The sequence below is a fragment of the Drosophila ananassae genome, chromosome XR (genome assembly GCF_017639315.1).
Source record: "Drosophila ananassae strain 14024-0371.13 chromosome XR, ASM1763931v2, whole genome shotgun sequence".
NCBI lineage: Eukaryota > Metazoa > Arthropoda > Insecta > Diptera > Drosophilidae > Drosophila > Drosophila ananassae.
The window spans coordinates 2,887,652-2,895,459 of record NC_057932.1 but is presented as its reverse complement, the minus strand read 5'-3'; positions in this window follow the sequence as shown (position 1 = coordinate 2,895,459).

The following is a 7,808-nucleotide window of genomic DNA, read 5'->3' as shown; positions in this document are numbered from 1 at the left end:
CCACTTTAAAGAGCAGTTCCTTGTCCGTTAGCAGGGCGTTCGTGGTCAGCCGCATGATCTCGGCCAGGTCCTGGGGATTCTTTATCTGCACTTCGCAGAAATAGTGCAGAACCCAACATGCACGCGCCCGCATATTGCCGGCGGGATTCTGGAACTCCGGGAAAACGTATATGGTTAGCATAGATACCACTTGGTCCCGGTATTGAGCCTTCTTCAGCAGGGCATCCGCTAATGTTCCAATCATGTGCGGAGCACCATCCTTTTGCTTGTAGTCCGCATTCGGCGACGTGATGACCTGCATAATTGTGCTCATGGCCTTGCGTTTCTTGCACATGGAATGCAGCATGAATTGGGCAGCCATAACTGGCGTGGCATAGTCCTCAAATATATCTGAAAATTAGGGAATTAAGTAGGTTCTTTTGTTTCAAAAGATTCCTATTATTTACCAAACTTCAGGCGGATATACTCGTCCCTTCTCCCGCAGGTCCTGATCGGAGTCGGTGAATGACATGATGGGGAATATCGCATCCTGAATAACTGCCACTATGTGCGGCTTGATTAGCTTCCAGGTATAGGCGTGGCTTACACTAAAAAGTGTAATAACATAAATAATATTATTATTAGGGATTAGGGATAAAGTGGCAGGTACTTACGCATTCTTCAGATAGTTGAGCACATTCGTGAGGACACGCGGCGAGAAACGATTCCAGTACTGGTCGAGGATCTTCAAAAACAACCCCAGGACACCTTAGCTGAACGTTGGCGACCACTCAGCGAATTTTAGGTAATTTTCACTAACTACGTTACTGAGACTTCCATACCTAAAAAAGAAAAACAGAAAAATTAATGTTTTCGGCAAACAATTTGTGATTCTTTGGGAAACTTACCATTCGAACATGCGAACCATGAAGTGGAGAGCCCACTTCTTGGTCTTCCAGTAGGCGAATTTGGTGTGCTCATCATCGTCCAAATGGGAGCTATCGGACACATCCCAATCCCATTGGCGGTGAGGCAGGCTGTACTGCGTAAGGGCGAAGTAGATCTTAAGGATGTGCTTCTGGAGCAGCACCGACTGCTCGGTCAGGAGGCGCACCATCAGCGCACCAACATCGGCAGCAAGAGCTTCATGGCCTCGTTCATGGGCGTTCGCTCCTCGCTCCGCTTGTACTCGTAGGTCTTCACCGGCTGGTACATGTTCATCAGGGCGCCACTCCAGCTGTTGACATCATGATTCTGCAGATAGATAGCTGATGTTGTCCACCACCTGGGGTCATAGTCCCGGGAGTCCCTCTTGATGATGTGATTCACGCAGACAAGAGTTTAATTCTAAAATGAAAGTCACATTAGATGAAGTCGAAGTGAAATCTACTAATCTTACCTGACCAAGCCGACCACACGGCAATGTTGTGGAAGGGCGTAATATTGGGCCTCATTCTCCTCCGCTCCGATGGGACTGGCTCCTTTCGAGATGGCCGTAGCACTGACCTTTAGCCGTAGTCCCGTGGCACAGATTTCCAAAGAGTCCAAGCTGAGTTTCTATAAGATTACGATGATTATGATATGAATTATTTCAAAATTCCATGTGTAGTACCCACCTTATTGGCCCACTCCGACAGATACAGCTGACGCAGTGGCCCCTGCAAACTCGTCACTTGCAGGCTCGTCACTTTGTCTGTAGTGATGCGGTAGTGATCCCAGGCAGGTGACATCGAAGCTATAAATGGCGTCCTTGGCCACGGCCGTGAAGAGTTGCTCGATCTGGGCCTGCACAATGTTGCTGATCCGCAAGCCACGTCCCCTTGAGCGCCCACTGTAGTGGGACGAAGAATAGTTCGAATCACTGCTACCAATGTGGGATTACGAGTTGCCGGAGCGCTAAGAGCCAGAGAATTCAGCCCAACTGGAGGGTGATCCTATGCGCATCAGCTTCTTTTGCCTGCCACATATAATAAATATTTTAAAATCATTTAAAAGTGAATACAAAACACCTTACCTAAAATCAGCAGCTGCTGATATGCGAGATCCGAGGATCAGCGACTCAATGTTGGCGTTATACTCTACGATCTCGTTATGCAAGATAACCCGCTCCTTCTATGTATGCCTGGAACTCTGTGATCTTTGTGATAGAACGTAAAGCAAAATAATAATGGAACTCTGTGATCTTCTGTTTCAGCAGCAGGGCTAGATGGTAGAAGGTAAAGCTGGAAAAATAGTAAAGAAATAAGAATCAACAGTTCTGAGAACACCTACATATGTATAACGAATAGATAAATTTGTACATGCTTGAAATATACATATGTACATGCTTGGGGAATGGCGCCCATTCAGTGTTGAAAATAGGCCAACACATGTGGCTGTTGAGCTTTTACAACATTGTGCTGTTAAGCACCTGTTAAGCATGTACAAATTTGAATACTTAATTCCATCGAATCGTAGGAAGCGATTTGAATGGAACTACCGGTAATCGATTAAGCAAAAAATTAGCTTTCTCGTGATATACCGTGCAAAATGGGGCATCCTCTATAGGGGGAGATAATGGGGAAATTCAAATTCGATCATGGCTGCCGCCATGTTGGCCAGCGTCAAAACATGTGAAGCGGTTATGGGGCCAGTATTGGTAAAATAGGTTCAGAAATTTTCAAGACTTGATTCCATCGAATCGTAGGGAGCGATTCTGATAGAAATAATCGCATTCGATTCAGAAAAAAATTAGCTTTACAATGGTATACCGTGCAAAATGGGGCATCCTCCATAAAGAAAGCATGTGGGGCCATTCAAATTTAACTTTGGCGCGATTTGTGTTGGGAACAAGGTCCAGTATTGGTTAAGAAAATGCAGAAATTTTTAAAGATAAATTGCGTCAAATCGTAGGGAGCGATTTTAATGCAAATAGTCTTATTAAATTATATGAAAAATTAGCTTTGCAACGGCATACCGTGCATAATGGGGCATCCTCTGTAAAGGACTCAATAATCATATTCATGCGGTCTGTAGATTTGGAACTAGTGGAACGAACTTGTTCGTGGACTGGTTCCGGTTCACGAGTTGGCGCCTCCCTTATCAATTAAAATCAATGGGGAACTATAAATCGATTTTCTCAAAATTGTAGGGAGCGATTTGAATGATTTTTGCTCCAGATATACTAGAAAAGGTGATACATCGACTCAACTACCGTGCATATGGCGGCCTCCTCTTAGAGCTTCAGAATATTAAAAACAATTTTTGGTGGTCATTTTTGTATGGGCCGTCAACGAGATTGGCCCACTTTTATCCGATTTTCTCCAAAACGTAGGGAGCGATTTTTATGAAACTTTCAGGAATTACCCTCAATATTTTGACCTATTAGCTGCAATATCGGGCTTTTTGGGGCCTCCTCTTATTTCTGAGCTAGGACCCAAAACAGTGTGGGGGCAATTTTTCAAATGTATTTTAATGGTATTTTTAGGTTGTTGATCCCGCCCAAAGTAAGAAAAAACTATAAATTATTCAATTCTTTACAATTCTAAACTTTATTTCAATCAATTTAGTGGCTAAACAGTAAAATAATTGAAAATAAAAAAATTCGTTGCTGTGTTCCGATTCCACCGTTCCACTTCGACGCTAACTAGGCGATGCCAATTTGACGGACATATTTTTTTTGTAATATGTTTGTATTAAGTGTTAGTAATATAAAAAAAATTTTATTTTTTACGATTTAAAATATAGAATTTTAGAAAATTGTATATATTTATTTTTTTTTTCTTTGTATATTGCCATATGTAAAATTTCTCAGGAAAAAATAGTCATTTTATTTATTTTCCTTCTTTTTAAAAGAAGAAGAAAAAATTTGGTGTTTTTGTTTGTTTCGTGGCCACCATATAATTACAGGGTATTAGAGGGTATTATAATTTTGGTCAAAAGTGTGCAACGCAGTGAAGGAGACATCTCCGACCCTATAAAGTATATATATACTTGATCAGGATCACCTCCTGAGTCGATATGAGCATGTCCGTCTGTCCGTCTGTCCGTTTCTACGCAAACTAGTCTCTCAGTTTTAGAGCTATCGTGTTGAAACTTTGCACACACCCTTCTTTCCTTTGCAGGTAGTATATAAGTCGGAACGGTCGACTATATCCTATAGCTGCCATATAACTGATTGATCGGAAATGCTATAACTTCGTTCTTTTTCAAGTTAGAAGGATGGATTCCTCTTTGGGCAAAATAATTCGATATGCCAAATTTCATAAGGATCGGCCAACTATATACGATCCGCTATGTATCTAATAATATAAGATGCGTGGCGCCACCTAACGGACTGCGACTCAACTGCAAGAGTATATAAACTTCGGCTCCGCCCGAAGTTAGCTTTCCTTTCTTGTTTTATGAATAGAATTTCTTTAATCTATCTTTATGAACTGTTTGATTTTTATTCTTTTCGTTTGAGATTGTTATGTTATCTCGTTTTCCTATATTTTCTACCTTATAGGGTCCTGTATACTTAAAGTCTAGCTTATGCCCTACTTCGTTTTTTAGTAAAACTTTATCTCCTACTTCTAATTTTAAATCATTTGATTTTTATCGTGAATTTCTTTTTGTCTTTGTTTTTTTGTGTTCGATCATCATTCTCGCTCTTTTATATGCAATTTAGAGTCTGAATTTTGATTCTTTTGCATAGTTTTCTATGTCGTATAGTGGTGCAATGTATTCACTGCTATTGAATGTCATGTTCAAGGTTGGGGTTTTACTAAATACAAGTTCATATGGACAGTATCCGTGTACTACAGGAGGTGTTGTATTAAATAATATGTAATAATTGTATATGTAATAATTAGTATATAAGTCAAACATCCCAGTCTGCTTTATCTGATGAGATGTATGATCTAACGTATTCGTTAAAAGTTCTATGGCTTCTTTCTATTGTCCCTAAGGTTTGGTGATGATGTGCAGTTGATGTTATATTATTAATTTTGAGATATTTGCATAAATCATTAATAATTGAATTCTTATATTCAGTTCAGGACCGTACTTTAGAATAAAAGATTAGAATATAGCTTTTTTTTTTCCACTCAATCGTCAGAGAGAGTGGTCGTGTTTCTGTGCTGCTCTGCCAGCGGCTAAGCAAATACCAGAAAACTCAGTGAAAAAGCAAAAGAAATGGTGTGCTCTAGAAATCGCGAAAGGACGCTTTTGGACACACATAAGTCTCGAGCTTCTAGTGTCCAATAACTAACACAAAATAAAAATTTATTAAATTCAAAAATTGAAATGTCATCACGAGAAATTAATCCAAAAACTTGTGCACATTCATTTAAAGAAATAAGGGCGGCCCCTCTGCCTGCAGTACTTAACATAAACACCAACAACATGAACGAAAGTAAGCGCTCTGTCCCAGAAACAGAGCGTAGACGGTCTTCCAATACCTATTTCTCATTCGTCGCAAACGAAGAGCGTGCAAGATCATGCTCCCCACTCCCCCAGGCACAAGCAGTGCATTAACCTGGAGTGCGCAGTGCACCTACCCAGCACTACAACCCTCTGGTCTATCAACTCCGCTTTATTTTCCTACAACGAGCACTACTGCATCGATTACCACATCGTGTACAACAACCACAACAGAAACATCGGTAGCTGCCTCTCAGCCCCCCCGAGCAACAATCCAAACGGGCATTGACCGATATATCCAAGTAAAACAAAAGCTCAGTCCCCAGCCGAAAAAAAATGCTAACGTTGCAAAAGCAATGAAAGTCAACAATCAAGACGGAATCCTCAAGTACCGGTGGTATGGTGGTTCGGCTGATTCCTTATCGGCCGGTCCTACTGGCGGTCCGTTTCACGGGAGCAACACTCGAAGTAGGTTAGGTAACGCGGGGTCTACTGGTGGTCCGTTTCACGGGAGCAACACTCGAAATAGACTGGTATGCCGGGGGATCTCCTCGTGGTCCGTTTCACGGGAGCAACACTCGAAGTGGTTAGGTAATGCGGGGTCTACTTGTGGTCCGTTTACACTGGAGCCCCGCGAAGTAGATAGGTTTTAGAGAGTCCTACTTTGTGAATCGTTTTACATAGGATCACATGAAGTAGGTCAATTTTAAGTGCCGTAGTTTCAACACTAAGTAACGAGACTATTGACTCTGATCTCGCAACTGTCTTTATTTCAGAAGAACAACTCTTATATAAGATGCTAAATTATACATCATTAAATCTAAGAAAGGTCAATGTTATGAACGTGCTAAAACTAAGGTTAATGCCAGGGTCACCCACCTCTGAATCTGGTGACTCAGATTGTTTGTTCATGTACTGCTTTCCACACGTATTTCGGCTTCGCTGGCTGGTTTTTTCTTGCTTCGGTCAGTCGGTCATTCTTCCCGCTGATAATGCTGATTCTGCTTCAGGTGCCATCGACTAGTGGCGGGTTAAAAGGTTGGATATTAGCTTATGCTTATCGTAACATTATTAATAGGCTAGTAGGTCTGATGTTTGTGATTGGGTAGTAGGTCTTGGCCCTAGGTGCCGACATTCTCCCCCCCCCCATTGAGGTACTCAATAATAGGGGCTGTGCGTTGTTGTTGGACCGTCTCAGTGAACCGATGTGTACCCTTGCGCTAGAAAATATTGTGGATCTTAAAACTAATTACTAAAAACGTAATGTTAATACCAAAAAAAAAGTTTGAATCATGTGGGTAAGACCTCCAACATTGATAAGATTCCAACGATAATTCTATCCGACCTGTTGTCTCCTTCGCCTTGTTGCGCGCCCTCGTAACCATTCTCCTTGGGCATTCCATGAAGTACTAGAACTTTTTTCTGGTTGGTCAGTGCGCATACAGGACTCTTGGTCCTCTCTTGACCTTGCTTCTTGCTCCCTTTTGGAGATGCATGTTACCCATGCCTGATAGGAGGTGACTTCTACTCCTTGAATTTCCTTGGTTACTGGCCCTTGCACTCTGTGCTCTTCAGTTGTGAGTTGACAACCTTGGGCTTGTGGTGTGGGGTCCGTCTGCGGCTCTCCTTGTTGATCCGCAATGAGGGAGGAACTATGTAATCTTCTGGATTTTACTATTTGCTCCTTGCCGATGCATGCAATCAAACTTGGCGTGGCTCGTTAGCTTCCGGTGTCCAAGCCGTCATATTACCGACGACTTGTTCTGCTTTGATATTAGGAGCTGATTCCGGTCGTACTGGCCCCATTACAATCCATCTAAGCGCGGTATTTTTTAGTAGTGGATTTCCTTCTCCCAAATATGTCTGTTGTGGCCTCATAAGCTGAGAGATGATTTCGGCGCCCAACAACAGATCAATATTCTGGGGATGAGTAAATTCAAGATCGGCTAAGCGCAACTGAGGTAAGATATTTCTTGGCGCTTGAATAGGGTGGGATGGTTGATTGGGCATTATTTCCGGTAGTACAACGACGTTGATTTGATCTTCGAAGTCAGTGTTTAATGATGATAGGGTCACCACAGCCTTTTTTCGTGATCTTTTAGTTGTTCCTTCTAGTGCAGCGATGTTCAGGGTTGATGGCTCCAATTGTAGTCCAAGTGTGTCAGCCATCCTTCTGGTGATTATGTTAATCTGTGATCCAGAATCTAGGAGTGTGCGGCATTGCTGATGGGTTCCGGCTGGTCCATGTATTGCCACTTGGGCGGTTGGTAACAGAACGGTGGGATTATCTGTAAGCAGGGCTGTGGCTGAGCACACAACTCGTGATAACTGCATTATTACTTGACTGGTTGCCTGACGCTCAAGGTTTTCTACCATCTCTTTCAGAGATTGTCGATTGGTTGGATCGGTGATGGCTAGTTTTAGAGCTGACAGCGTGTGTGGATCCA